General features: G+C 32.6%; 1 protein-coding gene across 6 annotated transcripts in view; it reads left to right on the top strand.

Moving 5' to 3' along the window:
- Positions 1-21,945, top strand: part of NR3C2 (nuclear receptor subfamily 3 group C member 2) — a 366,275-nt gene that overhangs the window by 204,978 nt on the left and 139,352 nt on the right. The window lies entirely within an intron of this gene.

Genomic DNA, 21,945 nt, shown 5'->3' with positions numbered 1-21,945 from the left:
GATTGAATGTAATATTATTTGAATATGACTATGCCAATGATTCTAGTATCATAGCATTTTAAGCTGCTTTTCTTGTTGTACATGAGTCTTAAAAGCCAGAACTTAACTGTATTTAGTCAGCAAACATGCTTTCTCTTTAGTATGACCACCATTCTACTGAAAGAACTAGATCATCAGAAGGACAGTAACAGTGGTTAAGGTTTTATTAAGTTTTTTAGAGGCAAATGAAAATAGATTAAAGTCCATATTTCATATAAAGTAGTTCAACAATAAAGTTGCAGAACCCAAGTGCATGTTTGGTTGAGCATAAATATTTCTTCTTTTCTTAGTTATCTAGCAGTTCTTCAAGGGCTGCTTCAAGTAAAATACCTAGTAAGAACTAACTTTCACAGATTAGTATTTATAATAATCTTAGATCCTAGAATTAGAATGAGAAGGAATCAGATTATAGGATCATAGAATTAGGGCTGGGAGGTGATCTATTCTAATCCCCTCATTCTACAGATGAAGAAACTAAAGTCCAAAGACATTTTATCAAGTTATTACTTGATCATGATCTTTGCAGCAAGAAATAGGGCTGAGATTCAAAAGAAAGTCCCTCTGGATACAAATACAGTACTCTCTTCACAGTTCTGGGTTGTCTCCATTTTATCAAGGAGAAATAAATTCTTAAAATCTTGTATATTTTATCCAGATTTTTCTCATTTCTAAATCATGGTTGCTACTTGGTAATTAATTAGCACAGGATTGATGACTGATCTTTAATAAAAGAATAATTAAATGTTTCTAACTATTCATGAAAATATGTATTATGAGTAGTAGAAGCATTCCTGTACAATTAGAGCATGTCTTCTCTAAGAAGATCAATATTAAGACCTTTTGAGTCTTGATTTTTCTTAAAGTTCTCAAGAAAATATATTGTCTCTTTAAAGACCAGAGAGAATTTACATTTTTAGTCTTGAGTTTAAGAAAGAGACAACACAGTAATACTATTTTGTTAATGAGAGAAATTTATAATGAAACTTTTTCATTGTTTTAAGGTCAAATTTTCTGCTGAAATAAGGTAAATATATTTCTGACAGTCCCCTATTTCTTTTTCTCCATTTCTTATTTCAGTAGATATATTTGAATGTATCTCTTTCCCTTTATTACAGAGGTAGGGGTTAGAGTGTGGAATATGGCATATATTGACAGATGTGGTCCACTTGTTGCTTTTGCTCAAATGCCTTTTTTCGTTTCATATTCTAATTTTTACTATAAGAGGTGGCTTTTTGAAGAGATGAAAGATTTTGGAAATAATTGTGACATAAAGACAAAAAAAATCTACTATTTTTTTAAAAGCTAATTACTCCAGAAAAATATTTTTCCTATAATACATATGGAGAATGAAATACAGAGAGATTAAATGACTTCCTTTAGGTCACAAGACAAAAATGTGTTTGAGATGTAATTAGAACTCACTTTGTTTAATATCCAGTTTATAGTCAAATCCTAGGCTAACTTAAATATGAAATTTACTTCGAGTTCTTTGAAAGAATGGTATTGGATAAATATAAAATTCTATTTTATAGCACACTTTTCAACACTTGTACTCAGTGTGTATGTCTCTCAGATACAACCACCACTGAAAGTTCTGATGGGGAAAGATAAATGGAAATCCATTATGATTTAAAGTAGCATGAATTCGTGAATATATGAAACAAGCCTGAAAGACTATAGTGTCCAAAATCCAGTAAGGAAAGACCAATCATATGTTCCTTTCCCTGCTCAAACACTAAGACTGAGTGAAAGAGATTTGCAAAGCTGTGACATGAAATCACTTTATCTCTTTATCAAGATTTGCAGTTAATCTAAGGATTTTCTCAGATGTGTGTGTAATTGCAGAGTTTTAAGTAGAATCATATATTAGCCAAGCCTACATTATACATCCTTCTAGATTAGAATTTGTGTGTGTGTACATGATATGACCCTTATTGTTTCTAGATGAACTTTATAGAAATAGATTATCCCAAAATAGTCTAGTTTTAAATGTAATTCTAGAGTTTTCTGGTATTCATATATCAGTACTGAGGTGAGATGATTATTTTTAAGCCACCATGATACATTCAGAGAGAAGCCTCTCCTATTTGAGTTAAATGTGTGCTTTTCCCCTAGAAGTATTGTTGTCACATAGATATCTGATGTTGAAGGTACAAAAATTATACTGCAAAATGAAGCTAAATTTTGAAATCATGTTAAGACAAGTTTATTTTAAAAAACTAACCCAGGATGGCATTATGTGATGATATAAATATATAGTTATCTGCTCTTGAGATATGTTTTTATAGCAAAAAGAAATCGTTTTCAGTGATCTAATCTAAATTTCTTAAGAGACCATTTATTCAGTATGATAGTCACAGCCCCATAACTAAAACACAAATCGCATGATTGAAAACCACATGGACAACACAGAATAAATTTCTGTTTTACAGAATAAATAAAGTCGCAAAAATTATTTGATGGATTTTTGAGTCCTCATGATTCACCATTTCTGTGAGATTGACCAAAATTCAACAGACATTTATTAAATAATTATCAGCCAGTCAATAGGAATTGATTAAGTTCCTCTTATATGGCATGTACTATGTAAGGCAGAAGTAATACAAAGACAAAAATTATCCCATTCCCCTCTCCCAAGGAGTTTATATTATTGAGAGGGGCAGCATGCACATATATAACTGCATATAGAATAAATATATAACATACACACATATATATATATATTCATATGTATGCATACAAGATAGACACACAAAATAAATACAAGGTAATTATAGGAAAGGAGAGTCAAGAAGGGCTTCATGGAGAAGACCATTATTTTTCACCTCAGGCTTGAAAGATGTGAGAGATTTTGTAAGGTTGAGGTGAGGAAAGAGTGTATTTCATAGGTAAAGAAAGTCACTGAAAAAGCATAGAGTCAGTAAAGAGCCTCAATTCTAAGGAATTATGCTGGAAAAGGATTGAGGCCAAGTTGTGAAGAACTGAACATTATGTTATATATTATATCTATATCTGTAATCTGTATTTTGGATTCAAGGGCATCCAGCAGCACTTAACACATTTGTATTACAAGTATTGATAGTTTTACTGTGCCTTCTATTATGACAAGATGACATAAAAATTAATTTGGTTTTGCAGTTTGAGCTTGAATCATTGTGATACACTCTGGTGGAGTTTTTGACATAGAAATTCTTCTACAGTGAATCTGTTATTTTCCAATTATTCATTTCTTTGATAGCTTAAGTAATTACCTTTTCAATAGGTAGAATCTCAATGATTTTGCATGTATAGTTTTTGTCTACATTTTAGAGAATCACTTTCAAGTTAATGACATTTTGGGACTTCTCCAGAAGCTTGACATTTTATCATTTGGTATCACACTCTCCATATGGTAAATTTTTCAGTTTTAGAAGTGTTAAGAACTTTTTTTCTCTTCATTTGTATCATTAATTACTTATAAGGGGATTAATTATGTTTAAATCCTGTTATTTATTCTGATAAGGTTTTTTTTTTGCTTTTGAGTTAATATTCATGGTAATTTCTGAGATTATTTTATGATTTGAGATTTTCAGGTTCATATTTTATCCTTTGTTTACTTTTATTTTTTTAGACTATTCTTGTTTCCTTAACTGAAAAGTATATAAATTGCATGTGATGTATTTAGACATTGAAATAGAGCCTAATTATTTAAGTGGTCCAAAGCAACATATCTTTTAAGAAGTTTGTATCCTTAGATAGATTTTTCATCATATAAAATTGGTATTCCAACCATAACCATTAATTATCTCAGAAGTCATTTAATTTGTTGCTTAACTAAAGCATCCGTCACTTTCCTCCCTTAGTAAGTACACCGATCATAAAGTTTCTTTCAGTGCTTCATGGTTAACATTCTGATCATCAATTATGATTTTATTACTCTGTATATCTGAAAGGTATAGGAAATTAGCTTGAATGAATAGTGACATCAGAGAAGCTCTTTGCTTCATATTTCACTTCTGAGAGCCAATACCAAATTCAAATGTATATTTATATGCATGTATCTAGCACCAGTCTCTAAGCTGAATGATAATTCTCTATCTGCATATGGCTACTGGACACATCTATCTAGATTGGTGCTATCCATGCCATTAACTCAGCATACCTCTTTCTCCTAATTTGGTGTCACCTCCCAGAATCAAGAACGTTGAGGAATTATATTAAAAAGAGCTCTGACCTTGTATTTTGAAGAGATAGGATTAAATCTGAGCTCTGCCTCTTATTAATTTTGAGTACTTTGAGTACTTCTCATCTCTAAAATTAAGTTTTACTTGTGTGAAAAATAAGGAAGTTGGATTAGATTATTTCTGTCACATGGGCTCTAAAATTCAGACATTTTTTAATCTTTCTTCCCACTCACTTCTTGTACCTCATCAGTCACTATTGTAATTCATATATATTCTTTCATTTTTAATTAATTGATTGACTGACTCTAAATAGATGCATTTAATTTGTTTTCTTGCCTCTAGACCTTTACTTAATTTGTCCTTCACATAAATGTTAAAAAAATCTTTGTAATGCAGAGGCCTGATTCTGAAATTCCCTTGCTTGGATACCTTTAGTGACTGCCTGTTACCGACATAATGAAATCTCAATCCCTTATCCTTGAATTTAATGTCTTCCAAAGTTGGGATCCAGTTTACCTTTATAGTTGAATTTCACATTATATCATACTTTAATGTATGATTCCAACTAATTGAATCTTTCTCACTCTCTTGCTTTGGTACAAGCTGTCTCCTGTACTTGGATATACCCCTTCCTCTTTTCTTAATGAAATCCTTCTTTTCCTTTAAGGCCCAACTCTGGTACCTTCTCCTCTGTGAATCTTTCTCTGATTCTTCTGTAGCTGAAGACATTTTTCACACATTTTTCTTGACTAGTTTGCAGCTCTCTCTTTCCTGTCACATTCTACCTTATATTTATTAGTGTATACATATCCTATCTCCCCCCGAATAAGTCTAAGCTCTTTGATAGAATGTGTTATTTTATTTTTCATTTTTGTATCACTAGTATCCAGCATGGTAATAGTGCTTTACATGTCTTAGACACTTAATACTTTAAATATTTTAATTAAGGAATTCACATAAGCTTATTTTCTTATGATTTGATTCTTCCTCCACAAATCAAAGGAATATATTTCAGTCTTTGTGCTTCTTACTTATTCTATTTCAAACGTAACTCAGGAAGAATAGCATGCAAACAGTACGTAGATTAGTTTTAGATTTAATTTTAGATCTTTTGAAAGAGATAAGGAGTGGACCTCCTTGAGGCCCATAAAATCTATTTGCCCAAAAACATACAGTATGATGTTTGGTAGAACATTTGAACCCAGGTTCTCTGATTCCATTATCTAGGACTTCAAAAAATACTTAATTATTTAGCTATTCAAATGAATCAGTGAGAGCATGGATTCAGAAATTCTCTTTAATGAAGCAGATCACAGCCCACCCAGCACCATTTTTATTTGTATCCTCCCATCAGTTTATCATCAGAGTCCACTCAATATGCTGAATACCTGTCTTATTTCTCCTGACATCAAGAAATATTTGTTGATTATAATTGTCTATGGGATTTGGAGTTTTTTGAAGTCATATTAAAATTTTCTATTGTGAAATTGAAAGCAAGTTTGGGAAATAAATCATTAGAGAATACTTTGGAAGGAGAAAGCATTTACTTAAAGTAAATTAATGTTTCGTGAAGAGCCTCTCATAGCTTAAAACTCTCAATTAATGTATACTTACTGTGGGAAGTATTGCTTGAAATTTAATAAATACATACCAACAGCACAATTAGATTATTTACAAGGTTGTCTCCTGTTTATGAGAATATTTTTGTCAGCTACTTCACCTTAATACTACCTTTCATAAAATATAAAATGTACTATGCATAAAAAACCTTTTTTAGCTAGTAGAATTTTTTATAAACAAGATTTGAAGTCAAATCTTATCTCTGCATTTATTCTAATATAACCATCTATAAGTCTCCTTACCTTTCTGAAGGAAATGGTTAGACTAGATGACTATAAGGGGCTTTTATAGCAAAATTTTATTTTTCTAGACTTTGTAAAGACTTCCAAATTCATTTTCCATGCACCAGTAATAAACACACAAGATACATACAGCATAAATGAGAGAGAATCTCAGAGGGAATATTGGCATTGGTGAGGGCTTGTTCTTAAGGCAAGGACTAGGGACATCTCATGAAAAATTACCAAGTTGGAAGATGGAGTAACTTGTGAGATGAACAGAAGGTGACCAGAGTTACAAGGTTTTAAAGTAAATGGATAAGCATAAAATGTAAGAAGACTAGAAAGATTGACAATTGCCAGGTTGTGAAGGACTTTAAAAAACAGAAGATTTAATACTTTATCTTAGAAGGAGCAAGGGGCAAATAGTTTGTTGAGTAGGGTAGTGATATGTAAGGTGTGCACTGGAAGATGATCAACAAAGTGAAGCACTGGAGTTGAGAGGACCAACCAACTGGCTCTTTCAGTAGACCAGGCATAATGGTTTTGTAATTTAAAAAAGAGAAATTAAGAGAGATGTTGTGAAGGTAGCAATGACAAAACTCGGTAACAGACTGGATGTGTGGGTTGAGTGAAAGTGAGAAGTCAAGGATGATGAGTTTGATAACTTGAAAAAAGTGAGAGGATACTGCTGTCCTTGATAATAATAAGGAAGTTCAAAAAACAGAATATTGAGAGGAAGGGAGAAGATGCTGAGTTCCATGGAATGTGTCCATGGAATATCCAATTAGAGATGCCCCAGTGAGCATTTGGTGATTCTGAACAAGAGATGAGAATCACAATTGGCCCAAGGAATGTGTTCTAAAGCCAAAGATGGTCCAAGGCATTGGAGAAAAACTGACTAGTGGGTGTGACTTAGAGGAAGATCTTGTAAAAGAAGCTGAAAAAGAGTGGTCAGAAAGTAAAAGGAGAAAAAAACATTTTTAAAAGAACTTAGAAGAGAATGTTCAAGAGAAGAAAATGATTCCCAGTGTTCAAGGCTGCAGAGATCAAGAAAATTGAAAATTAAGAGTTCAATAGATTTGATGATTAAGAGATCACTGTTAACTTTAGAGAGAACAGGTTCATTCATTTAAATGATCAAGTTGAAAGTTTTTTCAGGTTTAATCACTTAAAGGAAGAGAGATTTGGAATAACTAATGGCAATGGATGAAACAAGTGAGATTTTTTTTTAAGGATAAGAATGACAGTAGTATGTTTGTAGGCAGCAGAGAGACAGCCAATACATAGGGAAATATTGAACATTACAAAAGTTTTTTTTTTTTCTGTTGGAGAAGATGGATTAGAATCATGAGTCACAAAGAGTGGTTTGCCTTGGCAAGGAGAAAGACCCCTTGATGTTAACACAAAGACAAAAAGATATAGTGAGAATTCAGGAAGGGAAGACATCTAAGTGATATGAGATGAGGAACTGGAAGGAAGGAGTTCTCAGATAATAGTCCCAGTTTTATTTATTTACTTTTTTTGGATTAAGGTGTAAGATTAGGCCTTCTGCTGAGAGGATGGGGGAGAAGGGTGCATGGAAAGTTCGAAATGCTTTCACCTAGTAACTCTAGTGAGTAGTGAATTCCTTGTGCAGGTATGAAAGAATTGCTTTGATACAGTGAGGGTCCATGTAAAATAATGTAACAATTAGCTGACCAGTCAGTGTGAATTTGTGATTTTCTCCTTAAGGAAGGTAGGCAAGACTGGCCAAGCTTGTAATGATGTATAATAAAGAGATTTTTCTGTCTACAACAGGGGTAAGTGTTGAAAAGATGGGTAAAGAATATCTGAAAATCTGAATGAAAAGTTTTCAATTTATTCTTTAGAAAGTGAGGAGTTTTTGTAGGTGCCTAAGGGTGTGATGTAAAGAAAATAGTTAGGAAAATTGATCTAGAACAGGCAGCTGGGTGGAACAGTGCTGATCCTGGAGTCAGAAGTACTAGGCTTCCTAAATTCAAATCTGACCTCAGACACTTAACAGCTGTATGACCCTGGACAAGACATTTATCCCTGTTTGTCTCAGTTTCCTCACTTGTAAAATGAGCAAGATAAGGAAGTGGCAAACCACTCTAGTATCTTTGTAAAGAAAATCCCAAAAGGGATGATGAAGAGGTAGACACAACTGAAAAATGACTGAACAAACAATCTGGAACAACTACATCAAGTTAGATTTGAAAAAAAGACAAATCTATAAAAGTGGGAAGATTGAAATGACAGCTATCACAATGTCCTGATGTGAAATAAGTGCTTGAAGTAGGATAATGGTAGTGAAAATGGACAAGAAAAAACTGACTCTGAAGGAAGAACTGACAGAATGTGATGACATGCCAAGATACAGAGAATGAAGAGATTGTCACAGAGGGGGAAATGAAGCATCAGTTTAGGATATGTGTTTGAAGTGTTGACCACATATCCAGAAAGATTACCCTAAAGACAGAGTCTCATGCAACAGAAGGGCTGAGCAGGAAAGCACAAGAAAGAAAATTTTTCTTACATGTGCAGAAACAGTCCAAGGGAAAAAAAAGAAAAACTGGGACGGTGAAATAAGATGCTGGAACAGGAGTTCTTTACATGGATATATTTCTTTTAAGAGTTAGAAGAGTGATTTAGCACAGTTGGGAATTGCATTAATTAAAAGTAATAAAGTTTTACAGTAGTTTAGTCTTAGTTGCTTTCTGTTGCTGCTACAGCTATCTGGGAATTATATTCTAAGCAGTGTGCATAAGAGAATTGAAAGATTGGGGGGAAAGCATCAGGTGATAGAAAAGGCCCCTTCTGCAGTTTTTATTGAGAAGCCTCTCTGATGTTAGCTCTTTGTTTGAGGAGTAGTGAACAATTTTATCAGCTTGTAATTCCATAGGGAACCATAAGATGAAACTGTTAATGATTGAAAAAGCTGAAAAGCATTAATGTTTTAACAAGATGCAAATAAAAAACCTGCCAGTGTTCCAAGCCAGAGTAATTCTTGCATACTTTTGGATGTTTTTTTTCACAAGGAGGCATTTTTAATGATTTTTTTCCTTTGTTTTAAAGCTTAGAATTCAAGTTCAATCCTCATACTTGAGGGAGTGCTATAATTGGGGGTGTGGAGAGGAGGAGAAATGAATATGTTCTCCCACCACCCTTTTTTGCATTTCCCTAGGAATATGATATAGCACAGGGAGAAAAAAGACATTTGAATGGTGTACTTATAAATTCAATTAGAACTCCTCTTCTACCTCGATATTTCATAGTAAGGTTATTATTCAGTGACTGAGGGTGAAAAAAAGCATACAAACACAAGAAACTTTTTTGGATCCATTCAGTGCTGAAATTTGCTAAAGTAACTTAGAATTGTAAAAAATACTCATAATTTCTCAATTTCATCCTCACCCCCCAAACCCAAATAACACCCTCAGGGCCAAATACAGAGCTAAAGAACAGTAAGCTGGCACTTGAATTTAACTCCCAAATTTCACATAGCAACATTTCCATTTTGCTCAAAGGTTAACCCTAATTAAAGTCTTTAATAAATATTAATGCTTGGGCTCTATTGACTGCAAAGTTACAGTTAACATCAGCATGTTAACATCAGAAAGTGAAGACAACAAGAAGCGTAAGAAATTTTCTGCTTATAGATGTAAGATAAAAGAATCATCTTAAATTACTTACATACTATTTAAGTGCCTAAGGTAGATTTTTATGAAGAATGATTTTTCTCAATGTAAAAACAATTTTAACATTTGATTGTGATAATTTTCTGCTTTGCTATCTTCCCTCATTCTTGAGAAAACAAGCACTTTATTATAGTACCATATTATTATATTATTATAGTACCATACCATATTTCCATATTAGATAAATTATATTAGACAGACCAAAAAAAAGAAAAAAGAAAAGAAAAGAAAGGAAAAACCAACAAAAATAAAGTTTAAAAAATATGCTGTGATCTTCATTCACATTTCTTAAGTTCTTTCTCTGGAGGTAGATAACATTTTTCATCATAAATCCTGAATTGTCTTGGACCATGGTATTGGAAATAGCTAAGTAATTCACAGTTAATCATTGGATTCTGCTCAATTCACTTTACCTTGGTTCATATGTCTTCATTTAATGATACTTTATTTTTGCCAGTTATATGTAAAAACATTTTGATATTCATATTTTTTTTAAATTATGAGTTCTAAATTCTCTCCCTCCTTTCCTGAGACAGTAAGCAATTTAATATGGGTTATACATGTGCACTCATGCAAAGTATATTTCCATATTAGGTTGTGAAAGAAAATACAAACCAAAAAAGCCCACAAAAATGGAGAAAGTGAAAATAATATGGTTTGATCTTTATTCAGACTCCTGATCTTTACCTAGAGGTGGATAGCAATTTTCTTCATTAATTCCAAAGGACTCATGAAGTGTTGAGTTACTGTTTTGCTGAGATTTGCCAAGTCATTCCCAATTGTTTCTCTTACAATATTGAGATTACTGTATATACTGTTCTCCTATTTTTGATGACTTCACTTTGCATCAATTCATGTAAGTCTTTCCCGATTTTTCTGAATTCATCTTGCTCATCATCTCTTATAAAACAGTAATATACCATTACAATCATATACCACAACTTGTTCAGCCTTTCCCCAATTGATAGTCATTCCCTTGATTTCCAATTCTGTCTCCACAAAAGGGCTTTTTTTTGTGCATGTAATTCATATATTCTACATATGTATTTCTTTTTTTTTCTTTGAGCTGTTTGATATATGATGTGGTATTTCTAGATCAAATGGTATTCAGAATTTTATAGCTCTTTGGATGTAGTTCCAAATTGCTCTCCAGAATCATTTGAATTAGTTCAAAACTTTACCAACAGTGCATTAGTGTCTTAATTCCTCCACTTCCCATCCCCCTACAACATTAATCATTTTATTTTTTCCCTCATGTTAGCCAATATGAGAGGTATGAGGTGGTACCTCAGGGTTGTTTTAATGTTCATTTTTTAAAATCAGCAATGATTTAGAGCAAAGCTTCTTAAACTATGAATTACAATTCTACATGGTGTCACATAGCCGAATGTGGTGGGTAGTAAAAAATTTGGCAATAGTAAAAGGTTTCTGACTGAACAGTGACCAAAAATTAGCTCAGAATCAAATCTAATCTATTGATGATTTCTGACATAATGAATTTAGATTGTTGTATTGACTATGTTGCATTGTGTGACTTTACCATAGTCTTGGTTGTCAAATATTATACCAAGATTTAATTCTTTATGTGAAAATAAGTATATCATCTCATTAGAAGGCAGGTTTGCTTTCATCTTTAATAAATGGTAAAGTTATATCTAAACCAAATGATTATTTAAAATACATTTCTTCATGATTTATTATAAATAAATATTTGATTAATATACCTATTAGTATACATATCAGAGTTATGTAAAAATTTCCCTAGGAAAAAAGGAGTCATCAATGGAAAAAGTTTAAGAATCCCTGATTTTAGAACATTTCGCTACAAATAGCTTTAATTTCTTCATCTGAAAATTGTCTGTTCATAGCCTATACTTATTTATCGGTTGAGGAATGACTCATATTCTTATAAGTTTGATCTCAGTTCTCTATGTATTTGAGAAATGAAGCCTTTATTGGAGAAACCTGTCCTGATTTCCTCCTAATCTTGGCTATATTGGTTTTGTTTGTGTAAAAACTTTTTTAATTTAAAGTAATCACAATTATTCATTTTACATCCTATAATGCTATCTCTTGTTTGGTTACAAATTCTTTCCTTACCCATAGATCTGAGAAGTGAACTATTCCATGCTTCCCTGATTTGATTATGATATCACTTTTTATGTCTAAATCTAAATATGCTATCATATCCTCTATAAAGAGTGATAGTTTGGTTTCCTTATTGCCTAATATAATGCCTTCAATTTCTTTTTCTTCTCTTATTATATAACTAGAACTTCTAGGAAATATTAAATAATAAAGTTGATGTTGAAGCATCCTTGCCTCAACCCCTGATCTCATTGGGAATGTTTCTAGTTTACCTTCATTACTTATACTGCTTGCTAATGATTTTAGATAGATATTACTTATTATTTTAAATAAAGCCCCATTTATTCCTTTGCTTTCTTAGTGTTAAATGGGAATAAGTTGTATTTTTCAAAGGCTTTTTTCAGTGTTTATTGAGATTTTTATATGACTGTTATTGTTTTTGTTATTAACATGGTCCTTAAAGAGATTATAAGAAATATTTTATACCTGCCAGTTTTCTCCTCAAAATAAATGACAGTGCCAGAATTACAAATGTAATTAAAAGTTAGGAACTATCGATGGAAAATAAATTTTGTTTTAGCAAATTTATTTGATATATGAATTATTTGCCTTATAATCAGACATATTTGGGAAGTAAGATGTATCCTGAATAGATCTATACATAAATAGGTCTATATATTTTGAATTTAATTGAGATAATAACTATTTGACGACAAATCTACCATTGTTCATAAATTCTAGTAATTTCTTCTTGCATTCTTTCTATTAGTTGAGAATCAGAGGAAAGTTAAGAAGTCATGAGAATTGCTATTTTCAGATCCAACACTCAATGTCTGGATGTTGTATCTGAGCTATAAATTTGTAATTCACTTTTTATACTGTGCAAGAGAAGTAATTTGGTTAATAGATCTCATTTCTCAATAGAATATGGATATCGAAGAGGGTGAGATTTAGATATGGAAGTACCTAAGATCATTTTGTCTAGTCAACTTATAAGATGAAATAATTGAAAAATGATAGGCTGCCCAAGGTCACAAAGTCATAAATAATATATCATAATTAAAGCTCATATTTAAGTTAGTCAAAAATGGTATAATTATTGGCATCTTCTTTGCTAAAGGCCTTCTCTGGTGTTTCCTTATGATACAGAAATAAAATAACTTTGAATATTATTATTCATTTATAGTTGAAAAGGATTTAAGAAGAAATCTAGTTTGAGTTCTTCATTTTCTTTATTTTTAAACCCCACAATTTATAGATGAGAAGATTGATGTTGAGAGAAATAAACATTCAACAAGATCATAAAAATAGTAATTGCAGAATCCAGTATTCAAACTCAAATTCTTTGATTCCATACTTGCTGTTCTTTTGACTGCTACTAATTGGTGGACCCATGCAGCTAGGTGATGCAGTGCATAGAGTGCTGGACCTGCAGTTAGGAAAATTCATCTTCCTGCATTCAAATCTGGCCTTAGACTTAATGCTCACATGATTTTGGGCAAGTCACTTAACCTTGCTTGCCTGTTTTCTTATCTATAAAATGAGATGGGAAGGAAATGGCAAACCATTCTATTCTTTCTGCCAAGAAAACTTCAGTCAGAAAGAGTTAGACACTACTGAAATGACTGAACATCAACACTTGTTAGAACATTTAGGAAAGTTAGCATTGCTCAGGTGCTAAAATTTTTGGTACAGTATTTAGATGAATTCTTCTTTTTTGTCTATTTGAGACTCAAATAGGAAGCAACACTTTAGATTTAAGTACTAGTTTTTAATCAAAATTACCAATAGAAAGAATCAGTTTGGGAGGGGGCAGATCAGAGAGACAGAGACAGAGAAAGTTTTTTTTTTTCATTCTGCTAAATCTATCTTTAAGTATCAGACAGCCAGAGTATCAAGAAGATATGACATTTTTCCTTCCTGTCTTTTCTTTCTTTTTGTAGAAGCACTTAATCTGTAGACCAATGCTTAATTAAGTCATGGTGATTTGCCTTTTACTTCTTTTGCCCTATAGTATCTTCTCATTTCAGTCATAAATTACTGGGATGACATAAGTGCTGATAAATATGACCTAAAGTTATGCAAAAATAGAAGTCACAGTAAAAATAAGTTTAGAACTAATATTAAGGACTAAATTCATTTCATAGGATCGTAGATTTACATTAGGAAGGCACTCAAAGGTCAAACATTCCAAACCACTTATTTAATAGATGAGAAATCAGAGGCCTAGTGATGGCAGTAGTAGTAAGTAGCAGAAATGGGACCAAGTCCTGATCCTGAACCTCACACAGACAGAATCTTGGCAAACACTTAGCCTCTCTGGGGCCCAGTTTCCTCATCTGCATAAAGAAAGAATTGGACTAAAATTTCTGACTGTTTTTGATCTTGAAATCTTGTGAACTGTTAGAAATAATAATAGTTCATATTTTTGTAGAGCTTTAAGGTTTATAAAGTGCTTTATATATATTATCTCATATGTTCCTCAGAACAAGCCTGAGAGGTAACTATCATTATTATGGCCATTTTACAGATGAAAAAAACTCAGACCAAGATCACAGTTGATAAGAATCTGAGGCAAGATTTCAACTGAGGTTTTCCTGCCTCAAAATCTTGTACTCTTTCTACAGCACCTAATGCTGATGATAAAAATCTGGGAGAAGAAACAAAAATAAATTTCACACAGAAGTTTTAAGTATTGATTTTTATGTTCTTTTGTAGTATTTTAAAGGTCATCTAAGGAAAGTGAAGGTTTTTCTGAGCTATCAAAATGTGAAAGCACTTGCAATGATGTAAGAGGCATCTCAAAAGATTAAAAAGAAAAATGCCCCTAAGAGGACCTTTTGGACTTACTCAAATTTCCTTTGTCATTGTTGAAATCATTGTTGAACTCAGATTTTCTTGCAGGATATGAATTTTTAGAAAATTTCATTAATAGAAAATAGAGCTATTTGACCAATAGTAAGAAGACAGGAACAGGAGAAAACTACTTTTAAGCAGATAATTAATATCTATGTGAGCTATAAAAACTTTTTTTCTCAGAGAAAACTCCAAAAATGAACACATAAATGTAGAATGTTTTTAAAATTTAAGACATTGAGCAAGTATATTGAGCAAACAAATGTAAAATTACTTTTGTGCCTGAAATACAAAACAAATGTCTATTTCTTTTCTTATTTCTGAATGTAAATGAAATTTTATTTTTTTGAGCAATAAGTAAGTGAATAAAAAGATGTAGTTTTTAAATCTTCATGGGCTTTAGTGCCTTCATTAAAACAACCAAGTAATAAATTAAAATCCTAATTTATAGGAATTAACTTAATGTGAAATATTTATTCAAAAATGCCAACACAATAATTTTTTACATTTACGTATAAATTTATTGTTAATAATTGTCTTTTCATGGTATGATTTGTAGTGCATAGAACAGAACTTATCTTTATAATTACAAAATAATTTTATTGTAGTGTGGCTTATTTACTTACATGGGTTTGAGAATAAGGAAGTACATCAATTTACTTTTATGTAATATGTACTACATACAGAAAGGAAGAGATAGAACAACATTTGCCAGTGAAATAGGTATGAGGATGTCACAACATTTTACTAAAGAATTCTTTGTTCCAAGACCCCGATATGAGGAATAGATTACTTTAGGCTTTTCTTTTTGCCAGTCTTCAGTAAAATTTTCCATAGTTGTAGGCTTACTATAATGAAGCTTAATTTACTGATCTCATTTTATATTGTTCATCCTTTAAAAGGGAGAATAATTTGAGTGCAATTCATAGTCAGAGAATTATATAATCTGAGGGTCAAAATTATTTTAGCAATCTCATCTATTTAAACTTCCTCCCTAGTGGAAAAATTCCTTTTGTTGGATATCCAGTAGATGTTCTCCCAGCCTCTGCTTGAATCTAGTGATAGAAAAATTGTTACCTAACAGGCCAATTCATTGTCATTCTAGTGATAACTAGGTTTCCTCCCTAATGTGTTTCCTTATGTAACTTTCATTTGTTTCTAATTCTGCCTTTTAAAACAACCCAGAAAGAGTCAGTGCCTTACTGGACATAGAAGCAAAGAGACCTGGGTTTAAATTATGTCATTAATCTATTAGCTATGCAGCCATGAACATGTCATATAGAACATCATTGATCCTAAGTTTTCTTATCTATAAAATGCACATAATACTAAGTGCACATAATACTCTTTATGCTATCCATCTCCCAAGACTGTTGCTAAAGTGCTTTTTAAACCTTAAAGGAATATATGAATGCAAATTATTATTATTTAACTAGATTACTATAATTTTCTTGATGCACAATGTTTGTTTTCCTTTTAATAAAGCTTTCTTTGGCACTATTGCTATCTTGCTTACAAATAGTAATTGGTGCCAGCCTAAAATTTGGCTATTAAAGACTTAGAAACTCATTTCAGGCCTTTTCTCTCTTATTGTGAAATAACATACTTTAAACTTTTTTTAACTGTCCCCTCCCCCAAGAAAAAATTATAAACATATACAAGCAAATAAAGAGATCCTCACCTTAGCAATCCTGGAATCTTTCCCCTCCTACCCGTGTTCTGTGACACCCAACAAACCTTGTTCATTGATCAAACCATTCTTTTTCCATATCTTGGATTTAGAATCCTCAGGTTAGATGAATAACATCCAACTTGGATTTTTTTTTTTTAAACTCGTGTTAAAGTCAAGAGAAGATTTTTTTTTAAGGGGAGCTACGTTCGCTTTTTAGAGTAGTGTAGTTAATCATATTGATGACAGTGACAAGGAGGAATTTGACATATATTTTTTCTTTTTTATCTTCTAAGAATAATGATTTTTGGATTTGGAAGAACAAACAAAAATTATTAAGAAGGAAGCAAAATCTCAAGTTATAAATAATTATTGATGAGGAGTAAATTGGGGCTCTAAGCCGAGATGGATCAGCTCTTCTCCTCATGGGTCTGATTAACCACTCCTTCCCCAAAGTAACCAAGGGCAGTGAATACATTCGCTACTCAATGCTGTATCAAAACAGAGTCTTTATTGATAGTAAGGGGATAGACAGGCATTTGGCCTCCAGGAAGGCCAAACTGCCTGGCAAGGGGACGCCAGTTGGCAGACACAAGGCTGGTATAAACCGAGTACAAGGAAAACAATTTTAGAGATTCCTTTTTTCCATAACTAGGGTCATCAAAACAACACTTGCACAGAGATGTTATCCAAGAGGTTCTGGAGATATTTGTAAATAAGACAGGAATTTCTCTTAATCATTTGTTATTTCCTTTTAACCCCTCCTCAGACAAGAATTTTCCTGTTAAGTATTTTTATCTTGGACTATCTCTTTCTTTGACCTTATCAATTATGCTAATTCAAATTAATACCCCTGGACAAATAACATCCTAGGTCATTGAAAGAACTGGCAAATGTTGCTGAATCTGTGTCATCTTTGAAAAGTTGGGTAGAAAAAGAGAGTTCCTGCAAGAAAGGAAATAGCAAAATCTTTGTCAAAAATCAGAAAAGAAGTGAGATCTTCAAGTTATAGACCAATGAAGTTGATTTTGATTCTTCAGTTTTAGAATATATTGTTAAAGGGATTATTTGTGAGAATGTTTAAAGGAAAGAATTAACAGGGAAAAAACCCCAGCATAATTTAGTCAAGATCAAGTTATTCTAGACTAACTTCATTCCTTTTCTGAAAGGATTACTTAAATGATAGATTAGGGGAAATGCCATAGACAATATCTTTCAGGAGATAATTTGGCTATTCTCTCAAACTAACCTTGCAGATAAGTCAAAAAGTTTGGGTTAAATAATAACACATAGTTAAGTGGCTAAAATTTCTTTTTGAATGATAAGATGCAAAAAATAGTCATTAAAGGATCTCTAATGAGTAATTTGAGATCTCACATGTGTCTGTTAGCACAGTTTTGTTAAATATTTAAATCAACATTTAGGAAGTGTTCAAATAAACTCAGAGGCTCAAAACAAGATAATTGAATGTTATATCTTGCTTTAGTTAGACCATATATGAGGTACTATACTCAATTGTGTGATGTCATGTTCTCCTTCATTCTCTTTATTTTAAGCTAGAACACTTCCAAAGGAAGATTAACCAAATGTTGAGTAGACTGAAGATAGGGTTCTCAAAACAGAATCACTAAGGCTGTTTAAGGTGCAGTACTAGAGCTCAATGGTCTTTCTGTGGAAAACAGAGTAGATGTGATATTTTTGTCCCCAGAAATTAGAATTAGAACTGTGGATGGAAATCACAGAAAGGAAGCTTAAAACCGACCCCGCGCTAATGCATTCTCCATATAGCTGCCAAATTGGTATCTCTGAAACACAAGTGTGACTGCCACTTTCCTGCTTGGGAAGTTTCACTGTCTCCTTGTTACCTTTTGAATAAAATGGAAACTAGTATTTAAAATCTGTCTCCAAACTACTTTAACCAATCTTAAATGAATATTAGCCCCCCCCTTCAATACGTGTTACATTCTGACCAGACTGACCTCTATGCTATTCCCTAAGAATGCATGAAAATCCATCTCTTGAATGGATCCATTCCTCTGCATGAGCGCTATTTCTTCTTATTCCCTGGAAATTTCAGCTGAAATGACCCATTCTCTGCTAGTCCCCTTATTTGCCAGTGCCTTTCTTCTCTCCAATCACTTTGCATTTGTTGCTGTTTCTTGAGGGCAGGACCTATTTTCCCTTTCCTTAGTCTTTTCAATAGCTGGTGCCTAGAACTCAATAGTTGTTTAAATAAATGCCTATTGAATAGATTGGGTAGAATTCAGTCTAGATAGTTGTCTCTTCTTCATTGTTGATGCTCTTGGTAATTTTGTATCAAGAGGAAATGATCTAAGTTGGTAACCAATCTGGAGAAAAATTTTAATAAAAAGTATGATATTTTATTATTTCCATAAATTGATTCAAAAGGTAAGCATGGTAAACAATAAAAATAGACATATCTCTTTTTCTGACTTTCAGATACTTCTACATTGCCTTAAGAAACTTGAAAACTTAAATTCATTGTCTGCCAGGTCATTTGTGTGGGTACTCTTTTTCCTTTTGGGATCAGCAGGGTATCGGTTAAGAAAAGTCGTTTTGAATGGTAAAGAGGTGTGTTCCACCCACTAGGTAGAACTCCACATTTGTTGAAATAATACTTTATGTTCTTTAAACTTTAAATGCTAGCTAATGTCTTATTGTGTACAATGAGGTGCTGTAGCTGTACCTCCCCAGGAGATGAGAGAATTGCTCACATAAACCTTTCAAACAATTTTAGATCAATGGTGAAACAGCTTTCTAAAATGCTAGTAGCTATGGCAGTGGAATAAAAATTAAATTAGCCTTATTCTCAGCTCCATAGCAGTAGTAATAATTTGCTTAGTGGTAATGCTTAGTAGGGGTGAGAGAGCTAGGTTTCATTGGTTAGTGAACACCAGCCTTCAACTCACCTTTCTCTTTCTGAGTGGCAAACTTCATTCAATCACATCTCTTTTCTTTTAGTCATTTAAATAGCATGATTTTCTGTTTGTGTGTTTTATAGAATGCTTTATCTATTTGAGTGTTCTCACAGTTTAAAAGATCAGAAATATTGAGTGATTGCTTGAAGTTATTTGCTTATACAGGCAGCAAAGTTTGTGGGAGAATAGGTGAAAAGGAGAATTAATCACAATTCACAGATTCAATAAATGGTGTACATGTGTTGTTTTTCAGAAGCCATGTATATTAACATCAGTTGGAAAAAAACATTGTAACAATTTTGATTATTTTTACTTGAATTGTTTTTTTTAATGTATTTTCTGCTTTAAAAAAAAAAGAAAGAAAGAAAAAGAAAAACACGAACCAGATCCCCAGGAGAGTATTGCAGTAATGAGTGCTGTTTAGTTTTGACTTGAGTAATGATTCTTATAAGAAGAGTGTTGTATTATGAAAATAGCTCCCTAGATAACTCACCAAGGATGAATCCAGTGTATAGTGGGGGAAAAGTATTGGTTGTGAAGTCAGGAGACTCTGCTTTTAGTCCCAGCTTTAAGATTTCAAAAGATCACAGATTCAAAGCTTAATGGAACTTTAGAGGGAATCTATTCAAACCTTTAAATTTACAAATGACAAAACTGAGGATCATAATGCTTATTACTAAATTGTTAGTAATAACTAAGATCAGTGAAGAAGCAGAGCTGAGGATTCAAACTTCAGTCTTCTGACTTCCAAACCGTTAATCTTTCATTACTCTGCGCAGCCTCCAAAGTATTCCTATTCTTGAAAATGAAGATGATGATGAAACCTGTCATTTACTTACTAGGGTTGGTATACAAAAAATTATGCTTACTTAAAATGGTATAGAACTCTTTTCTGGAAAAAATGAGCTGTGGAATGGCCTTGTACCTTCCTTTCTCCTCTTTTTCTACTTTTTTTCTCTTCCTTCAGATATTGGCTGCTTCCAAGAATAAATCTCAAATGTCTTAAAGGAACTAGATACGGAAATTTGAGATTAATGTCCAGAATTTTGCTGTATTAACAACTTTTTTTAGGAATGAATCCATTCCAGTAGTGGAAAATACTTTCATTTCAAATGGCTTGGATAAGTAGCATCTCTATAAAATAGAAATATTTTTGATTTGAAACCAGAGGACCTGAGTTTTAGTTTTAGCTATGTTTCTTATTAACTTTGTGAACAAGGATAAATCAACTGAACTCTCTGGACCTCAACTTTCTCATCTTAAAAATGAGATAATCCCTACAGATCTTTCTGATCTTTGATTTTATGATGCTTCTGCCAAAGCACACCATTATCCATCTTCTCATCTACTTTTCCTGACTTCCAGAATCCATTATTTATGTATGTATACATACACACACACACACACACACACACACACACACACACACACACACACACACACACACTTCATCAAGCTATTGGCTGAATTTTATTCTATTCCCAACACTGTCTCTACCCTTCTTTCTCCTCCTCCCCTTTCCTTCCTTCCTGCCCTCCCCTCTCTCTCTCCATCTCCTTCCCCCTCCCTTTCTCCTCCTTCTTCTCCTTTTTCCCTCCTCTTCTCTCTCCTTTTTCCTCCCTCCTCCTCTCTTTTTCCTTCTCAGTTAATGAGATAATTTAACTATCATTCCTGAAATTATACATTCCTATATAAGGGAAGTTAATAAACTTTTTTCAGCTCAATTTTAGAAAGGGTATGTATATGCATGCACAAAGTGATTCCCTATTATCATAAAGGCAGCAGGCTGGAGTGGTTAGATTGCTGTGCTTGAATTCAGGAAGACATGGATTCAAATCCTACCTCAGCCACTTAATTGGCTGTATAACTCTGGGTGACTCATTTATCTTTCTGTGCATCTTTTTCTTCATCTGTAAAAAGAGGGAGGGAACTAGAAATCTCGACAGTTGCTAGGACCCTATGAAATATTGACAGTGATAGTCTTTTTTTTTAACGTTAGTAGAGCAATTTGTTACAGGATTCTGATGTACATCAGCAAGGACCATGTTATATTTCATAATTTGTAGAGTGTTTAAGAATGTTGCTGCTATTTTAAGAATAAATTGATACTAACCTCATATGGGAGAGATTTTACAAGAGTATTGTTGGCATAGTTATTGCAGCATAGAAGGCATTTATTCATATGATCTCAGCATGTATCTGGTATGCAATGGCTAGAAGTAGTAATAAAACTTTTCCAAGTGTGCATCTGATATTCTGGCAAAAAACTTTATAATATAAAATGTTTATACATATTGGATTTAATATATATTTTAACATGTTTAACATATATTGAATTGCTTGCCCCCTGAGGAGGGGATGGAGGGAAGGAGAAAATTTGAAACAAAAAGCTATGCAAAGGTCAATGTCGTCAAATTATCCGTGCATGTATTTTGAAAATAAAAAGCTTAAAAAATTATAAAATTTAGTATCCTGTTGCCATAAAAAGAAAAAAGTATTTCCTTAAGCATACATCTTAGAAATAATCTTATATACAATTTCCATGATCATCATATGTAGGGAATAATATAGGGACCAGATCTGCAGTTTTATTCAAATAGAGAAATCCAAGGGGAAAAAATCCTATCATTCATGCAGGCAGCATCATCTCTG

Source organism: Sminthopsis crassicaudata, chromosome 6 (assembly GCF_048593235.1).
Source record: "Sminthopsis crassicaudata isolate SCR6 chromosome 6, ASM4859323v1, whole genome shotgun sequence".
Taxonomy (NCBI): Eukaryota; Metazoa; Chordata; class Mammalia; order Dasyuromorphia; family Dasyuridae; genus Sminthopsis; species Sminthopsis crassicaudata.
Note: the sequence above shows the minus strand (reverse complement) of the source record. Positions and strands in the feature narration are given on the sequence as shown.